Here is a 21,134-nt window from a genome sequence, read left to right as displayed (position 1 = left end):
TTTAAAATCTTCCAACTATTTTCTAAGAGTATTCTACTAATTTCTATTCCAGTATCATATAGAGGAAGATTTACCCCAAACCTTGTCTACACTGGCTATGATTAGTTATTGAATTTTTTTCCTACTCTGAAATGCAAGGCAATTTATTATTGTTTTAATAGGCATTTCTATTATTATGATGATGATTAATGCTCCTTCCATGTGTCTGCATATAGTCAACTTTTTCTTGTCACATCTTTTGCTTATTTTTATAAGTTGTCTTTTTCTTATTGATTTGTATCAAATATTTATCCAACAAATACTTACTATTGAATACCTGTACACACCAGGTGTTGTCCTTGAACTGAGGATGTAACAGTGTTTGCTGATCATCATTTACTGAATATGTATCATAGACCAGACAAGGCTAAGTCATAAGTACACACACACACACACACACACACACACACACACTCATTATAAGCTTAATACTCTTGCTACTATCGTCAGGTCATTCAACTGATTTGGAGACTTGCCCAATGTCATACAAATAGTAAAGGGCAGGGCTAGAACTTCACTAGAGATTTGTTTAAGTCTCTTCCAGATTCTAGGAACTCTGGGTGAACACAGATTCAAAAATAGACCCAGCGAACTAGTGGCGTGGAAGACCAGCTTCTAGCAGCAAGTGCCTCTGTTTGAAATTGATTCCGAGAACCATTAGGAAGCAATGCCAAGGAGAGCCAATTTTAGGAGTCCATTTACTCTGTTTTGTTATAAGTGCCACAAGTATTTCCTCTCAGTTCTATTGCTTGAGGATTTGTTTGGTTGTTTGGATTTTTGTTTTTGCATTTTGGGGGTACGTTTGGTACAGACATAAATTTAAAACTCTTTCTGCATTTGGACCTAGTAGTGAGTAGATGCAGAAAAGTCTAATGATCAGCAACAGGTTGATTTCCTCTTGGGCCAGTACATTGGAGGAAACAGAATTCGGATTTTTGAATCAGACAACCTGAGTTCAAGTCTTGTTTAAATTTGAACTCAGCTGAATGACTTTAGCAATAACTAAAGTACCGTGAAACTCAATTTTCTTACCCACGCACTGCACAATAATGCTTCAATCCACAATAGACCACGTATATGATGGTGGTCTTGTAAGATTATAATGAGCTGCAAAATTCCTGTCTCCTAGTGACATCACAGACATTGTTATGTATTGTCACACTGAATTACGCATGTGTTTCTGGTGATGTTGGTGTGTAGAAGCCTATTGTGCCATCCCTTGTAAAAAGTACAGCACGTACAATTATATTTAGTACATAGCAATTGATAATAATAATGAAGGACTTACTGGATTATACAATTATTATATTATACTATTTATACTATTTTGCAGTGTACTCCATTTATTTGTAAAAAGGGTGCTCTACATCAGCATGCTGTGCTATGCCACCGCAGCCTAACACATCTTGTATTTACCATGTCCCTCGATTGCACCATTTCTCTTGTATTTGATTTAATCTCATAATATTTTGTTCCTCACAGTCCTAAGAGTAATTGGTTATTTCACATATTTGATATTTACAACTCCCAGTATCCTCTAGGTACATAGTCAGCTACACCATTTAGGTTTGTATAAGTGCACTCTGTGATGTTCACATAACCGTAAACTGCTTCACAGCACATTTTTCAGAACATATCCCTGTAGTTAAGCAACTCATGACTGCATTGGTTTTGGTTATGTTTACCATGTTACACTACAGATAAATCAGAAAATTTTCTCTCCTAATCTACCAGATAGCTTTGTCTATGAGACAGGAACATTGGCTGTCACACATCAAATTAAACAAATGGTTTCGTACATACATTTTTGTTTAAATGATGAAAAAACAATAATAACTTAAAGCCTGTGATGTTGTGAACAATTAGCCCAGTTGCATACATGTAACAAATGTAAGGGAAGACCCCACTGAAAGGAAGCATTAGCTAAGTGGTAATGGAAGGAAGCAAAGACATCAGGGAAATAAAGCATATTCTAGATCACACTATTAGTTTAAAAGTAACTCCCAGAGATTCATACCAAGATAAGGTGCCAAAGACTATATTCAGGCATTGAACAGACTGTAGCTAACGGTGAGAGGTGAGTTAATTTATCCCACACATGACAATATTTTGGTACATTTAAAGAGAAATGGTGAGGGCTTTTAGTTTACCTGGTGTGGAAAAACAGGGACATTTACTCTCACACATGAAACCAAAAGAAGTTTAAAAATATATGAAATGATGATTTGTAGGACACTGAGTGTAAAGCAACAGAGAACTCCTGGAGAGATGGAAGAAACATGAAGTGGGCCCTCTAACTGCCAGTTCACTGACCTTCAGGGAGTTTGTGGGGTAAGGCACAAGCAAGAAGGGTGCAGATCCTAGCTAAGCAGTTAGTTTCCTTGAGCTAAAGAAGTGCAGCTGGGTGGACAAGAACATCAAGATGGCTTGAGTTAAATCTCAGAATAGGTGTACAAAAAGGAATCATAGACATCAGAGAAGCAATCAATTAACTATAAACGCAAAATACAGAAATCATAAACTAGTTCTTAGAAAAGATGAAATAATGAAAGTCTTACCTGACTAATTAGGATAAAAAATAATCAATAAGTACCAATAACCCATATCAGAAATAAACGAAACAACATTAAAAAGTCTATGAATATTAAAAGAATAGTAAGGGAATATTATAAAGAACTTTATGTCTACCAGTTCTTCATTATAAAGAACTTTATGTATTCATTAAAAACTTAGATAAGAGACAAATTCCTTGAGTAGCAAGATAATTCTTCATGAAAGAAGAAATAGATAACCTATAGCAATGCATTTATTAGAAATAAACTTGCTAATTAAAAATTCCCCACAGTCCCTTCTTACCAATGTTTATGTCCAAATGGTTTCACTGGGGAATTCTACCACACATTTAAGGAAGAAGTAATGCTAATTCTAGAAAAGTTCTTCCAGGAAACTGAAAGGAAGGAAAACATAGTTCCCAACTCTATTTTATGATATCATCTAACACTAAAACCAAAGACACTGGAAAAAAAATAAAGCTACAAACCTATACTCCTCATGAATAAAGATACAAAAATTGTGAACATAATTTAGCCAATTAAAACTAACAACAGATGCAAAGAATACAATATCAGATCAAATAAAGCTTACCCCAGGAATGCAGCATTTGAAAGTTTATTATAGTGTATTGTTTTAATGAACGTATTCTGTGTCCTCTCAACAGATATAGGAAGATATTTAGTAAAATCAACCATCTATGTCTACTTGAAAATTCTTGACAAACAAGGAGTGAAAAGAAACTTTCTAAAAGAACACTAATGAAAATCTACAGTGAAGTGTGAAAGACTGAGCACTTTCTCCCTGTGATAGTTAATTGTGGTGTCAGTTTGACTGGAGTAACAATTGCCCAGTGGTTTAGTGGAGCATAGTCCTGTGTGTGTCTGGATGATTGATGTGGAAACTACAAAGTGAAGAGGAAGGATGCAGGTGCTACCACCCAGGATGTAGGCGGTACCATCTAATAAACTGGTAATTTGGATGGAATACAAAGGGAAAGAAGAAGGAAGTCTTACCATTTACTTCTTTAGAGGTGCTCTTGTCTTCACCATCCCCTTCGGCATCTCCATCTTCAGGTTTCCAGTGCAGACTCTTTAGCCTTCCAATGCAGACCCTTCAGTTTTCCAAAATGGACCTGCACCAGACTCTGCAGTGAGCTTTTGACCTTTGAACTTCAACTGGATCCTCCAACTTTCCATGCACAGATAACCATTTTCTAAATTTCCACCCTTGACTCCAGAGGCAACCAGTTAAGTCTACTTATACATCAATTATACATCATATCTGTTCCTCTAACTATGAATAACACTCCCCAAGATCAGAAATAAGACAAGAATTTCTATTTTCACCACACCTATACCTATTCAACATCATAGTGGAGATTGTAGCCAGTGCAAAGTTTAGTTCTATTTACATAAAGCTTTAGAAAATGAAAAGTAATTTATTGCAACAGAAATTAGACCAGTGATTGCTTGTGACTGCCCAAGATTTTGCCTGGGACAATGAGATAAAGGAAAGAAGGATTCCAAAGAGGGGTGAGGAGATGGTGGCAGGTGACTGACATGATGGGCTCATTAACTTGATTGCAGCCTTGGTTTTGCAGATGTTGATATATATCAAAAGTTATCAAGTTATGTGCTTAAAATATATGCTGTTCCTTCTATGTCAATTGTACCTCAACTGAGATGAAGAAGGAAGAAAAAAAGAGAAAAAGTTATAAATCTAAGACTTCTTGTATGGGAGTAAACTGCTCAAAGTCTAGATTAGAAAACATAGAAATGAACTTATTTATTAATGAGCTGGATTTCAAGAGGACACTAGGTGTTGAGGACTGGACTTTTCCTAGTCATCAGGGCCCCAGTTAGAGGCTTTCTGGAGACCCAGCTGTAACTGTAGCACTGCACTAATTGCCCTGAGCAGAGCCAGTGGCTCCCTGAGGACTTAGCCCCACTCTCAAGACTCAGAGGATCTGCTACTCAACTAGAGGGCTCAGCAGCAAGCGGAGACAATGACGTGGGACACTCAGTGCTGTGTTCTAAGAACCAGTCCTTACTCAGAAATGCTCGTTTGCCCAGGTTTTCCACTCCGTACCGTGGGCCATCTGCAAGGCGGCCACTGCATCCTTGGTGGTGGCGAGAGGGGCTGCGCGGTCTTTACTCTCCCTGTTTCCCGAGCACCTGGCTGCCCCAGCTGCTAGTGTGCTTACAGCTCCGAGTTCTGTCCCTTCCACGCAGACTCAGGGATGCAGGCCACAGCCTCTGCTCTGGCTTCCGAGGCAGAGTGTATCCATTAGTGTAGCAGGCTCTGGAAATTTTGACAGTTTTTTCCTGACCGAATTATTTCTCAAAGTTACAATATGGAAATAAATACCAAACATCTCCATAGCCCAATCTTACCCATTAAGCTTGACTTTGTGGCTGTTTATATATGCATACATTTTAGATGTCACCTACTTCATTTTTTCCAGAAATCAGAAACTATTCTGAGACCCTTGCATGATCCACATAAGGATGGTGTGGAACCAGTGGCAGTGTTATCTGCATTCAAAGATAAGGTGCTGAGGCAGAGCAGAGGATAAGTGACTTATTTGACTGTGCAGAGTTAGTAATAGATGGTGGGGCCAGGATCTGAGCACGGGCATTCAAACGCAATGCCCACACTCAGTTGATCATTCTACTGATGCAACTAAGTGGGGGGAGGATATGACTGGCCATGAGCCAACTACTTTGCCAGTGAAAAAAAAACGTTCTTTTGTGTAGTCACATACTCCTTAAAGTGTTGCTTATTGGTGACAGGCAGTATCAAGTGAAAGGAAGAGAATGGCTCATTGTAAAGCCACTCTGAGGACTAGAAAACAGCCCACAGCTCCACGTCGGCAGTGCCATCTTCTCTAGGGCACCCGAGTTTCCCTCTCTCTCACTGCTGCTTCAACTTGACTCCTCTGAGGAGTAGGAGCCACGGAGTTTGTAGGAAGTTGACAGGGAAGCATCAAAGAGTGGAGAATTGCTGCCACTGCCCTAGAAAGTCGGAGGGCCAGGCCGGGCCTTGTTCTGTGACACTATCAGAGAAAAAGACATAGTGTCAGTTTTCAGCTCAAAATAAGGAAGAGGTAGAAGGAAATGGCGTGATTTCAACACTAGGGATCTCTACTTGGTGGTATGATGGATTTATGGGTTTCTCCCCTTTGTTTATTACTAAAACCTGTAGCTACTACCATACCCTGTAAAGTGGTCAGTAGTAGAAAAAACGTAAGTAAGAGCTACCTACCAGAGTTGCCAAAGGATTAAACAGGCAACAAAATTTAATAACAGAACTTGGGAAACACACAAGACATTCAACTAAGAGGGAGAGTTAGGATGGACCCCAAGACAGGTAATAAGATTCTTTTTATGGGATAATCAAGACCAGGTCAAATCAACACTTGATGGGGATACAGTAGAGAAGACTCAAGTGTTCGCTGGGGTGTGAGGCTAGGACCCGCATAATCCAAATGTGGTCCATCAGGTGGTGACTGATATCTCTTTGGTGCTTGTTAGGAATATGGAACACCTGACTTTTACCTCAAGCTGTGAGAATCCCTTGAGGAATATGTAAGTATTTGCCTGGGGTTTGCCTGGCTCAGACCTGGGGATTCATTCAGTAGTCCTAGGTCATGGGTTTGTGAACTGCTGGACCGATGATCCTCCAAGGGATCGTGACACGCTGCCTCCCCAGCCTCTGGGGAGCCACTCCCTGACCATGGTTCCTTGCACCGTGTACGTCAGAATTCTGCAGCCTGGCTAATTTGCGCATCCTCTGGTGTTGGGCACATGTCATGATTTTGACTCTTAACCATATAAAACCTCCGGCTTCTACTTTCCACCCAGTGTTCAGAGTATCTGCTTAACTTTCCTGGCCTCTCTGTTTTAGCCAGCTTCCCATGCCTGAGCCCCCTGGTGGCATCCTCTGCAGGTTGGCTCGTGCCTCAGTTCCATCTTCAGACAATCCTGTTGGAGAAGGAGTCACACCTACAACTTTAAGCTCCAAGATGTTCAGTGCTTTATTTGAACCGCACGTCTAACTTATGACCATAGAGAAGGTCGCCCTACTTCGCATCAGAGAGCTCTGCAAAGGATCTATGAATATTTGTGCTGCCCCTTAAAGTATTCAGGCACTAACCCCGCCCCCCATATTGGTCCATATGCGTGTTCTTGTGTCATTCCTGGGTTCTGACTGATTTGTCTTTGTCATTCTTTAGAATCTCTCCAGATGCCTGGGGAAAGGAACTCATCATATTTGAGCACTTACCCTATGCTGGGGGACTTTGTTATATTTATTTTACCATTCCATCAAGAGGAAGATATTAATGGCCTGACCTTACAGGTGACAAAAAGATACCTAGAAAGTTAAGTAACATATTCAATGTTGCACAGTTAGTAAGAGGGAGGCCTTGGATCCCAGAGTTCTCTGACTGCAAATTCTCACTTTCATTCCTTTGTCACAGACATCCTCCTAAACTTCCCAGGTGGCTCCGTGATCTTATCATTCTGACTCCATGGACTGGTGGAGAGTCTTATGTAACAAGATGGAGATATTTTTATCTGTCAAAATTTCAAGGTTTGGGGAAAAATAATATGGTGGGGCTATATGTCCAAACATGAGTTTAAGAATGTTCCAGAGCATGACAGAGTAGCTCAGTGTAGGAGAAAAGTGAGACAACTGGAGAATGGGAGGCTGCTTGGTGGCCACAACCTACCTCAAATTTATCTACCTCCCCTGATGTATAGGAAGCTCTAGGAAGACAGGGATTTTGTCTCACTGCTGTATCCACAGCATATAGAATTGTAACTAAAACCTAGTAAGCACACAATTAATGAAGGGATGTGGCTAACCTTGCCCCTTGACCCAAAAAATGTTCAATTAAACTAAAAAAAATTAAGACATACTCTGTGTGATTTGCTTTCTGGTGAAAGTTGATCAAAGATGGAGCACTACATCAGCGTTAATTTTATGACTTGGTAGGAACCTAAATTATATACACGGATGCAGGAGTAGAGACAGAACACCAGACAATAAGTCTTTAAATGTGCAGGGATTATGATTTAGGTCTTCAGTTGTCCCTACCTATGAGCTTGAAAGTATGAGGAACATTTATCTAAAACTCAGAGAGGAGAAAAGTCCCCATGTGACTGCTAGAAGATCTGAATACATAAATGATCCAGACAAAAGCTATCTTCTTCCTTTAAGTACCAACAAAAGCCTTGCGTTGCATGCTATTGAAGTTATGCTAAGAGCTACCAAAATGGGAGCTGGAACTATATTTGTTTTGGGCTTTAACTCTCAGCTTTCTTGTTTCTCCCACTCGTGTCTATTATCCAGAAGGGTGGGTTAGCCCAGTTGCTCTGTGTTACCCCAGTAACCCATGAGGTTTTGAATCCAAGAACCACAGCATATGACTAGAAGCCCAACTTTCTTTGGCTTTTGCATTGGCTTAACAAGGCCTGATTGATGGCCTATCTGCTCCATCTTTTACTGTCCATAGATTAACATCACAAAAAACCTCAAGGACTAAGGGGCACAGTTTGCAGACCTCTGCCCGTTCATCTCATGCCATAATCATTGCTGTATCACCTACACTCTTCCTAGGTTGAAGAGTAGCCCAAGATGGTACTTCCCTTTTATATCTTTCATACTTCCTGTGCTCACACATAATATGTGCTCAATAAATGTGACCAATAAAGAGAAGTTTCATGCTGGGGATTTAGCTCAGCGGCACAGCGCCTGCCTGGCAAGCTCAAGGTCGTGAGTTCGATTCCTGGTACTGGAAAAAAAAAAACCAAAAAAACAAGAGAAGTTTCATCACTAATTTTAAAAGTCCTCTGGGTCAATCGTTGTTTTCATACAACTTTAAGTAACCCTGAAAGGAGAGTGGAAGATATAGCACTCCTTAGCTAGGCTTCTGCATAGTTTTTATTTTATCGTATTGTCTTTTAAATCAAAAATGCTTTCATTAAAAACAAACAAAAGATACAGGGACATGTTCCAGAGAAGACTAGAAGCACACTCCACAACTTTGTAAAGGGAAAAGAAAGCCATTATAGTGTTTTCCTTACATCCCATAAAATAGGTCCACCCTGCTGAGAAGCTATCACAGTGCTGATGTGACTCAGTGCAAATGATAACTACTGTGGCTCGTTGTTATGGTTATTGTGATTTAAATGGTTCCATCTTGATATTTTCAGTAATGTCTAGCGATTAAGAGTCTCAAGCTAGATCTCAAACATAAGGAATTGGTTACTAAGAAAAGATAGCGCTTACAGGAAAGCATTACAAAGCAACTAGGTTTTAAAATCACCAAGAGCCTTTGAACAGGTGTGCGTGTGAAGAAGTGGAATGGAAGGGGCTGCGGGTTTCAGGAAGTGTAACAGAGGGCCTTGGCGGTGACAGACTGGAAAGTGCATTGAGCACTGCTCTTCTAAATGCAGGGAGAAGAGTAGAAGGTTCTTGTCCAGAGCCTGCAGTGTCCCTCCCCTCAGGTGCTCTGCAACCTCTCTGAAATAATCTCACTTCGAACTTTCCTTCTCCTTGCTATAATGATATTCCCCTTCCCATACTCCACTGGCTCCTTTCCTTTCTCTCTGCCTTGAGACACAGTTGCTCTCCACACTTCCTGCTCAGCCCTCTGCTTTTCATCTCTGTACTGTCCCTCAAGACCTTGTTCACTATCAAGGGACCAACTACACTTCTATGCTGTCAATCTCAAATCCCTACCTGCCACGCCCCCATGTGCCACTCCCCCACCTGCCACACCCAAGCTTCTCTTTCTAGGCAAGGGCACACAAGGCCTGCTCAGCTCCTACCTTATTTCTACACAGTGTGGCATTTAGAGCTCGAGATGCTTAAGCTGAACTCTACCCAAACTACCTCCTTTTCCCAAAGTCTCTCTTTCTAAGTAAGGGGCCAATATTTCCTAAGTTCTCAGCTGCCCCCAGCCCTTCAGATCAAATCAGCCTTTAATCTATATGTCTTTGATCTCCACAACTCTCTCATCTACACCTTATTTCCAGGCCTATTGCCATTGCGTGAATTCAGGATTTTATCATCCTTCATTTGGACTATCAAAATAGATTCCTATCTGATCACTCTGCCTTTAATCTCACACTACCTTATTTACTTTTTTTTTTTTATTTTAAGGAGAGTAGTAAAAAAAGAACAATAGCAAAATGTCAACATCACAGACATAAACAAAACAAAGGAAGAACATTAAAAATGATACAGAGTTTCAAAACAGAATGATAGAAATTAACAGTGGTTGTTATATTACATATTGTTATCTTCAACGAATTTGCTCAGATTACCAGATGTACGAATGGAAGATTGTTCAAACCATTATAAATCTTGCTTTTAAATGAACTTTTCTTCAATATTACCAACATTGTTTCATTCCCTTACTCAAAAACTTAGGATTCCTTTTACTTAGTGGCCAACATATACATTTACTCACTGAACACATATTTATTGAACACCTGCTATGTGCTGTGAGCTTATTTGCCACTACAGATTCAGCAACAAACAGGATAGGAAAATTCCTGTTTTCATGCTGTGCCTTCCAGTGAGAAAAAGATGGGTAGGAACAAATAAACAAAGGCACAAGATAATTTAGTAAAGGAAATGAGTAAAGGAAGCCACTACTGGGCTAGATAGTAAGTTACAGAGGAGACACAGAATTTCTTTAATAAGGGTGTCAAGGTAGAATGCTTAAAAGAAATGCATTTGATCAAAGACCTGCATAATAAGAAACTGTTAGAGATCTGTACAGAGATCTGGAGGAAGAGCATTCCAAGTAGGGAGGATAGCAGTGCAAATGCCCTGAAGAGGGAAAAGAAATCATTTCTTATTCTTGGTTCTCCAAGCTAGCTCTTGAGTTCAATTTCGTAAAACTCCCCTGTACAATACTCAGGTTGCTCCCTGTTTTCCAACAGGGCTCTGGCTTCTGGCCCACACCTTTTCCTGTTTTCACCTCTTCATCTGGTCGGTGTTCCTCTTCCCTACCCATGGCTATTGACATCCAGTGAAATCCAGTTCAGAGGCCTGCCCTTCTGCAGTAGCATCCCCGGTCACTCCTAGACAAAAGTTCACCTTTACTTCACTGACATCCAAACACATACACTGGAGCCTCTTCTGCCTTCTTTGCCACCTCCAGGCAGTTCCATACGGGGCTTCATGTAGGGAAAGATTGTCATTTGTCCAATTAAGGCAAATGGGAGCGTTTTCATGGAGACTGTGCCATGAGGACTGTTATACTCCCCGCCAAGCACCTGAATCACCAACACACATAAAGAGAAATCTGAAGACAATAGATTTAAGGAAATTTGTTTAATAAATCCATATGCTGCCTAGAGCTTCTCAAAATTGATTTTTAAGCAGTAGTGCCCTGCCCCCCAAGGATATTTTACTATATTTTCTACCAGATAAAGCACAAAAGTAGAGTTGGTCTGGGTGGGTCAGGCAGCTGCTTTGTACTTCCCAAGCCAGAGATCTTCCCTCTTAACCTCTTACTCCCATTCCCTTAGCCTCTGAGACCTCTGTGGAATAGGGACCACAATAAAGCAAAGCCCTACCAAACTCCAAGCATAGGCAAATTGATTTGATTAGCCACCAAGTCTTAATTTGCAAGAAGACCTCTAATAGAGGCTTTGGAAATGTTGGGGGTCATAGGAGCCATTACTAGAGGGCACATAGAAAAGTGTCAGTAGAGGTATTAACAAGGTAGATTTCCTGAGGTCCTATTTGGATCCACCTACGTATAGCCAATCCTCATTTTTCTCTGAGTCTCCAATTAGATGTCCCCCTGGAAACTGCCCAGGGAGGGGAAACTGCCCCTCACCTGGCAGGAGTGCTGCTTGTTACACTTGGTGACAGTGGAAGCTGCTTGGTAGCTGGTACTTGTAGCAGTGGCTCCTCCACTGCCCTGTGGAGGCCATCTAAGCAGCCTGTGCATTGTGCACCTACAGGGCCCAGTGCCAACAGCACAGGGTACAAGGCAGGGGGTCTATGGTCTGTTGAATGAATGGATTCGTAAGCGAATGACTGACGGGATCTAAGAAAATAGGTGAGGAACCATTCCAGGTGAGGGGAAGCCAGGCATTGCGGCTCATCAGCCAAAGCTGACCCGCAGGCATCCTGCTGGTGTATAAACAGGGAACAACCTGCTGAAGGTCCATGAGGACTGTGGCTGACTTCCTGTGTCATGACACTTGTGTGTCTGTTTTGCTTTCCTTCTAAATAGTAAGCCACCGAAGACCCCAACTACAGCTTATATCCACACTCTTTTAGGGAACATTTGCCATTTGCTACCCAGTTAGTAGCATTTTCCCTCAGCACACGCATTTGGCAAGTTTCCCACCACGCTCCTCAGCCGTGCGGGGCCCATGGACTAAGCACACTGCTAGACCCAAGAGTGTGTCCTCCTGCTGTAAGTCGGTCGGTGAGTTCTGTCATCAGAGGCGCACAGCCACTGGGGAGCAGCTCTCTGCTGGGGTTTCTAGAAGAACTCTGCAAAGAAGTTATGAGCACTAAATGTAGCTCCAAACCCATTTCACTCCATCCAACCATCTAGTTGAAGGACTTTGGAGATGTTTGTAACTTCTTTATCTCTCAATTTCTTCAACCTAAAATAGACACAATCATGTATAGCCCACATATAAGCTACATATCATCTATCTATCTATCATCTATCTATTATTTATCTATCTGTCTATCTATCTATCATCTATCTATCTATCTACCTATCTTAGGCACCTGACACACAGATCAATACATTCCAGCTGTTGTTGTCAGTGTTATTTTTATTCCATAGGAAACAGTGGTGTGCAGATGTGAGGATGTGAAGCTTCAACTGCTGCAGCCAGCCTGCTACCTCCAGGGAATCCAGTGTGATGGTGAGGTTGGCATAGAGGATCATAGAGCCCGAGACACAGAGAACTAAGCCCAAGGACATGATTTCAGTCTCTGAATTAAACCATGCCTGAAGCCAGCCTTATCCTTAGACTTTCAGAAATGTGAACTGATGCATTTGTTTCTTGTGTAAGCTACTTTGAACTATTCGCTAATATTTGGAGTAAAAGATTCCTAATCTTTTACTGTTTTTTGGTGGCAAGAGAACACACAAGTTTGTGAGTAGTGACTGCACGCCAGCCCAAATGTAGGCAACCAGGTCATCTTTACTCCACTGTGTTCATCAGTTTCGCATGTGCTGTGTCATGTAGCCCTCATGGGGACCTACTTAGACAGATATCCATGGCAGGAATTATCCCTTTTGTATGAAAGTAGAAGCTAAGGCTTCAAGGGGTTAAGTGATTCATGTACGATTTTTGAGCTAATGAGAGATAGATATGAACCCATGACCTCTGACAGCAAGGCCTGTGCTCTTTCCTTTGCGCCTTTTACCTCTCTCTATAGGAAGGGCGACAGATAGGATCCCAAAGGGCAGGCGCTGCATTTTTAGGAACTTGAACACCTGGTGCAAAATGTAGTCCTTTCTGATTCCGATACTGTCTAAATATCATATGAGAAGGCTCCATCCAAGGGACAAGTAATGATTAGCAACCAAATATTTTAAAAACCAATAATCTAAGTTTTTTAAAAACAGAAGTAATAAATATACATTTTAAGCCTGTATATCTCATTTTCTTAGAGCTACTTTAAGCCAACTGAACATTAGAAATTGGTGTTCAGGGTTATTATTATTATTATTATTTTACTTTTCTTTTTCCCTCTCCTACCTCCTAACCTCAGGCTTCAGATGGGTGGCACTCCTAATTAGAAAATAATTTCCTTTAAATTAATTGTAGATAGCCATAGTCACACTGAAGGTTGTAATCACAACTCAGTATTATTACCTTGGGCCAGAATTTTATGTTGGCAAATGTTCCTGTGGTGAATTGTGATTGTCCTGTTTTTAATAGTTATTTCCCCTCCTGTTCTCTGTAGAATTAACGTCTTATGAATCCACTTATAATCTGTTACCAAAAAATGTTAATTGTGAAGGAAATTGTATGGATGCTGGGCTACTTCCTGACACCCACTCTGCAGATGAGGCTCTCTGCATGCTGATGAGGGCCTGACTTGATGGAAGGCTCTCACCCTCACAGTGAGTTGAAGGCTGTTAATGATAAGGATGAAAGTTTGTGGTAATTCCAACGCTTTCATGAAAGATCTCCAGGATTTCTGCCCCTACCATTTTGTAATTCATTATTCTTAATGTCGCTTACAGTGTTTCATTTCTGCAAAAGCAAAAATCGCAAAACACTCATTCAGTCCCGGTGCAAGTTCTTTACCTCATGATATTCTTGGGAAGAAAAGACTATAAATTAAAATTTGTTTTCTGAGATACAAATATCAAGGAAAAGAATAAAAATGATTTTATTTAATAACTTAATAAGCATTGATAAATACATCAGTTGAGCATGTACAAGTAATTCAGCACATCTTTTTTCTTAATATATTTGATAGTAATTTTGTTTATATTTATAGTTTAAAATAATTGATTTTGTATAAAAAAAGTAGCAAGAGAAAGACTCTGCCCTTGAGGTCTCTCCCAGGATCACTTATTTGGAGATGAATTGGATAATATTTTTAGCAACTAGTTAATATATATATATTTTTATCATAATCCAAATTCCAAACTAGTCTAGCATAAAATAGTGAAGTTTTACCAGTCAGAATCTATATGGAAATTTTTAGAGGTAGGTCCATGAGATACTTCATATCACTTGCTTCCCTAGAATTTCCGACAAAGAATGTCACTTCACAGAGATGCCTCAGGAAGAGGGAGACTATTATACTAGCGCATCACTAAACTTCTTATGGAGAATCATGTTTAGGATGCAATCCCAATACCTATAAAATGGTATCGTTGGATCACAAAGTGATATGCTTCTCAGTGAAAGCCAGTTGGCTATGTAAATTGCCCAAAATGCTCTTGGGCACTAACTCCAAAAACTGTAACAAAAGTTGTTAAGTCATGTGTCCTGAGTCCTGTGAGCATCCTTCATCCAGGCCAACTTCTTTCTCTGCCACACCCCTCACACCACATGTCCACATTTCCACAATCTGGGCATTACACCTCATTTCAAGGAGGGAAGCAGCTGGGAGAGTCAGATATTCTTCTTTACCCATGGCTTACTTTGATGTCTTCTATTCCAGCTGGTAGAAATGAGCATGTCTGCAGTCAAGGGATAGGGCACAGGAGGGCACAGAGTTGAGAGGCTTATTTTCTCTTTCTCAGCCAGATAGGTGTTACAAGAAATCCCCAAGACTATCCCAGTAGTTCTTTACCTTATGTTCATGTGATAGAATCTACTAGAAAGAATTCAAAGTGCTGAGGCTTACCTCCCTAACTCATCTGTAGGCACGGGCACATATGCTATTTTGGGAGCTGCACGTATCTACTCTACCAGTTGCTGGGAAATTACCCCTGGAGCCTCTCCTTGACATTCTCCCAACACTTTCCCCACCCCAAGTGTCTGGCCCCTCCCTGCTCATGTTCTGTGGCGTAGTCACTCCCCATATCAACCTGAGGGGAGGGGGGGGGCGCGTATACCTAAAGTATGGAGGCTGGACAGTGCCTGGGGCATCAAGCGTTCTGACCTAAGACTGAAATATCTTCCTGAAAATCCTTTTTCCCACACCATGAAGGTTACACACCCAGCCTGCATTAGCAGAAGCATATATATCTCTGTAACATGTCCAATTAGCAGTGAACATCTTTGTGTGTTTCCGCTGCTGTCCTGTAAACGTTCCTATCTATTTTCATTTGCAACTGTCCCATTTTCTTGCCTGTGTGTTTTATTTCCTCCATTAGATTTCACACTCCTCAGAGGAAGGGGCTGTATCTTCTATTTTGTTTTAATTCCCTAAATTCTCTACAAACAGAACTTAATGGGTGCTCTTGGCTGCCTGATATGCCTTAACAAATAGCTTTGAGTCTACTGGTTCCCTGGCCGTTTTACAGGAAGCTTGTCTCATGGAGGTGCCCCTTTTGACCTTCAACAAAGCTTTAAATCCTAGTCAGCTGCATGTTTTCCTTTCATCATAAAAACACTGCTGCCAAGGAGCTATGGTCCAACATGAACTCAGTAATCAAGCCACACATGTGACCCCACGGGCAACAGTGCAGACAAAGGAACTACACACCATATTCCAGACGCAGTTTTCTAGCTCTGGGGAAATTGTGTGTAATGAATAGTTTTGCTGACATAGATTCACCCACCCTTTTCCTCCCAGAAGAGAACAGTTTGCCTGACAGGCTTATGTTGAAATTTTTGTGTGTGTGCCTTTCTTGTACTGAAAAAAATAAAAACAAGGCCATCTCCAGAATAATGGCATCAAAATAATACAAGGCTTGTGAATGAACATAATGAATGCAGAGAAAATTGCAGGCAATTAAGGCTGAAGCCTCGCCCCTGTCTTTCTAGGCGCAGCAATGCCTTTTCCAAGCTGCTGCCTTCCTCCTCCATCCTGTCCAGGTTTTCTGAGGACATTTAGACTTTTGGTCATTTTAGATTTTACTGTGTTTTTCTCTTGTTATCTGTTGAGGAGCTGGTTGTTTGCTCCGGTCGTGTTAAAACTACTTTTGGACACTGGGATTTTCAAAGAGAGTATGAATGAGCCCGTAGAAGACAGAGTTTCAAAAGCTCTTAATTGACAGATAATGACAACTTTGGGTAAACCAGCAAACAAAGAGCAAAAATTGGGCCTAAGGTCTGGGAGAAACTGGCATTGAAAGGCTGGTACAGAAACTGCAGGTGATTCAGTCAGATGGTCAGAAACCCCACGTGGATACGCCAGTGCGCAGTGATGAGGAGTACAGATCAGCACTCACAGGTCGCCATGTTTGAGTGATGGTGGGGGTGCCCGGTCAGACGCTTCCATTTTGCTTGACTTTAATTTTTCTTTTGCATTAGGTGCCTGATCCTTATTGATTATTAATCCAGTGAAAATGATGGATACCCTAAGTCTTAATTTTCTAATTTTTTGAAAGAATGGTGCCTCTTTCTATACCTCACTCCTAAATTCCCCTTTTCATTTCAGCATAAGTAGCTCTCCTTGGATTAAACACAATTTTAAGGAAAAATTCAGCACGTATTCGTGAAGATCAGTTCTTCAGCTGAGGGGAAGTTCAGACTTACTTTATTAACGCAGGCCAGAGCAGGGTCCCTTCACATGCTAACCTTGAATTTCAACTTCACCACTTTTGTTCTCAATATATGCCGATGTTCCTTGACCTACCTTAAATTATTTTTTGTTTCCATGCCCCTATCTGCTTTGGCACAGACACCTGTGATTTTGATTTCTTTTTGATACCTCAAATGTTTGAAACCATGCTGAGAATCTTCACAATTTAATAAACAGAGAAGTGTGATGTATTTACCCTATACCTATGGGTGCTCAGGTCTATGTCACAAAGAAAATTAATTCATCTCTAAGGCTCAGGGCTTTCCGACCGCTTCAAAGTCATGCACTCATATGCACTGATGTGGATATATGCATATACACTTACACAGAGCTAAAGAAATGCAGTCTTCTGTGCATTGCTATAGCTATGATCAGGGACTAGTGAAACACAGCTGGGAATTCTTTTCAACTCATAATGGGCTCTACTCCAAGCTTCAGCCATCACACTGCCTGTTTAAAAACACTTATTCAACTCACAGGAGATGTACAAATTCCCGCAAGGAGTTGTGGGAAAGGGAGGCACGGTGTTGCCTACTGCGGTCTAGGAGGCATGAATCAACTTCTCCTAAGGGATGAGCGAGGGCAGAAAGGAAAGAGTTGGACATTTCCTTGTGGTCCTGGACTACCCTCTGGTAACAGCTAAAGTCAGTGTCAGTAGTTGGTTGAGGGTAAAGGGGTGGGAGCTAGCTTTGTTGGTCTGATGACAACAGGAAAGCCTTCTCAAATCTTTTCTCCTGTATTTCCATCATAAAAAAAAAATCAAGGAAGAAAAGATAGTTTGAAAATTTCTTTTAAGAAATCAAGGTAATTTGGTATAGCAAAGGATTCAGCTGCACATATGTTTGTCCTTTCTAGTATATCTGGTTTAATTATAAATATCTATTAGGGAACCTCTGATTGTAAGTTGTCACTCTGGGTACCATGGCTTCTATCTGCTCAGGTCGCTCACCTCTTTTTGGCTGTGCCTGCAGACACTGGTCACATGTTCATTAGATTTCGGGGGACAAGAAGCCAGAGTGGGCAGTATGTGCTTAGAGATAAACATAAAATTTGAATCCTATTGCTAGCCCTAAAGTTTGAAAGGACGAGAAACTGGCTGCATGCCCTGTCATGACTCGTATAGTTGATCTGTTGATGCATAAACTTTTGTTGGAGGAAAAGAGGTCCTCTGCCAATAATTCTGAACGTTAATTTTAAGTGCTCCTTCATAGATTTATTTAACTTCCCCAAATACCATGCTTCAAATTAATTACCCATTTGTTTGAACAGAAGGATGCAAAAATGAGCACAGTATTCCAACTTTTGGCTCCTAGACAGGGTTCCTGGTTACCTAAGTTACTCCTAGCAAGGGGGAAGGGTACAACAGAAGTTACTTGTCCTCCCCCAACAGAGAAATGTAAGTGCTGAGCAGGGACAACACTTTTTAAAACATAGAAGAATCAATGGTTAAGTGGTGCCCAGGGATCAGGTGGAGCAGAGGGAGTTTTCAGAGCAATGCAACTACTTCGTGCAATGTTGTAATGGTAGATAGGTTGTCGTTACAGATTTGCCCAATCTCATAGAATGTTCAACACTAAGGGTGAACCTTACTGTAAACTGAAGAGTTTGAGTGATGAAGTTGTACTGCTGTAACTACACAGTCATAACAGATGCACCACTCCGGTGGGGGGTGTTGATAATGAGGGAGGCTGTACCTGCAGGGGATATGTGAGAAATCCCTATATCTTCTGCTCAGTTTTGCTTTAAACCTAATATTAGCCTATTAAACCTTTTAAAATGGGGAGGGATCATCACTGACAAAGCTTTGATAGGTTTATGTTATAATGGCTATGAAGGATATTTCTTGTTTTGTTGAGGGTCAAGGTTTCTGCAGCTATCCTTCCTGCCATCCAGAAATGAGTAAGAGCTTATGCTTGAGCCAAAGCTCCCAGTTCAGTAGCAATCCTTGACAAAACTATCCCTCATTGTTTTATTCCACAAATATTGCATAAGTTCAAATTACTGCACAGGTTCTTTGAAAGATGCTGAAGATATAGGAGGAAAACCCAGTTCTTGTCCCTATGAAATAGAGTCTTGAAAGGAGGAAAACAAGCTAACACATGATTGTAGTACAGAAGGATCAGGGCTACTCTGGCATTTAGTAAGGGAGGGAAACCCAACCCAGTCCTGTGTATAGAAGAACCAGGGAATACTGTCCAGAGAAATATGTGCCTGATAAGGCCAGAAGAATCAGGAATTAAGTGGTGAGTTGGAAATTAATGTAGGTAGGAGATATTTTCAGGAAGACAGCGTGTTCAGTCCTTCTGTTACTGGTAAGGCAGAAGTGCTGAGTTTCCCACCAACTAAAGCAGCTAAGCTGTGATCATGGTCTTCGTCTACATTCTCTGATGTAGGGATGGTTGGTGGTTAATATGGAACAGGGGAATATGCAAAATCACCTGGTACTGCATGTGTACCCATGGAGGCAGGCACACAGAGGGAGAAAGGATCATTTTGATTTTGGGTGAAATTTCATGCAAAGATATTACCAATTGTTTCTATGACTATTTTTGCCAACTGGCAACAATTCAAAAATAAATAAAGTATATACATTTATGTGGTTGAAAATTTTAAAACAGCCAGAGAGTAATATATTCAACATAATTTACTTTGCTTTTTTAACCACGTCTTAAAAATTATCCCAGATCAATAGATCAAATAATCACCAATGTTTTTGAATGCTTTGTAATGTTCTATTTTGTGAATGTTACTAGTGAAACAGAAATTTTTTGATCCTATGAATAATCCTATAGCAATAAACATTCTTGTATGTTGAATTTCTGAAGGTAAACCACTAGATCAAATCTATACACATTGTCATTTTGTTAGATATTGACAAATTTTCTCCCATAAAAGTTATGTCAATTTATCTTCCCATCAGTAATGTATGAGTGCCTGCTTTCTCACAGTTGGTATAATTTTTGAATCTTTACCAATCTGATAGCTGAAAACTGGTGAATCATGTAATATTTAAGCTTGTGTACCTGATTTATCTCACTTAAAATTATGATCTTAAGGTGCATCCATTTCTACCATTTTAAAAGAACTCTGTGCCTACAAAAATTTTGACTCAATTTCTATTAATTTTAAAGACATTCTTTATATAGACATATGTGATACATGGCAAATTATTTTCTTACACTTTGTTTAGTGTTGGTTTACATACTTTTGAGTTGTAAGCTTAGTTTAGTTTACTCTCTAATGTGAAATGAGGTCTTCAACACTGATTCAAGAGTATAGAGAATTCAGAACTGCTTCCTGACAAAGAACTTGCTTATGTTTCAAATACACCCACCTATCCACACAGAGGAGAGAATGTTTGTTTTCATCATTAAATATCATATCCCTTTACTCATCTACAGGGTTTCCAATGCCACAGAATGGGTAGCAGTGGGATCATTTCATCTCCACACGAACTCTTTGGAAAAAAATCTCCATGCACCTACTACCTGCTTCCCTGAAGAGGTGTTGGAAGGCAAAGTCCTCTAGGTGGAGGAGGTGTAGGGAGAATACTTCTCATCTAGTTCTTCAGCGTTGTATGCTAAACCCTGTCTAGGTGTCATTGGACAACCTCAGAGCTACATACTGAGATCATGGAATTTGTGAAAGAAAAATTCTATTTCCTAGTTTGTTTCTTTCTTTTAGAGAAGAAAAGTGTGAATTCTACCACCCGTTTCCTTCTAGTTAAATACTTTTTTCACTGTTTTGCTACTTTTGATGAATTTATATTTGAGGGGATGATCTGGCTAATTAGTAACCAACCAATTTTAAAAATTACCTAAGACTGTAGAAGCAGAGTATAAGCCGCCCAGTGCAATGATAGCAACAAGTAAATAGTGTATCAAGATTTATAATTTGAAATGGTATTGGCATAGGGCACTGCCCTTTATGTCCCTCTCTCTCTGCTCCTCTCACCCTGCAGTTCTAGAGAGGAAGATTCGTGCACTACCTCTCCTACAAAACAAGATTAGCCCCTAGGCAATTTGACTTAAGAGTGACATTGTCTTCCAGGTCTTTGAGGTGGGATTATATAATTTCTTCACCCTGTCACTTGATAGATCTTGTTGAGGACAAGGACCATATCTTCACAGCTTTGTGTGCTCAGGTTTCTACATGCTGCTGGGCATGTATTTGGTACTTAATAAATGTTTATGGCTGGAAAGAAGGAATTAAGCTTGTTTCAACTATTCAGGAATATAGTCAACATTTTGTAACTGCTTTGTAATATTAAACTGCATCTAACTATACAACTGGAAAGCCTATGGATTTCCCTCTAAAAAAAAGCCCTA

Source organism: Chinchilla lanigera, unplaced genomic scaffold, assembly GCF_000276665.1.
Source record: "Chinchilla lanigera isolate Chin_1 unplaced genomic scaffold, ChiLan1.0 scaffold00017, whole genome shotgun sequence".
Lineage (NCBI taxonomy): Eukaryota > Metazoa > Chordata > Mammalia > Rodentia > Chinchillidae > Chinchilla > Chinchilla lanigera.
Note: the sequence above shows the minus strand (reverse complement) of the source record.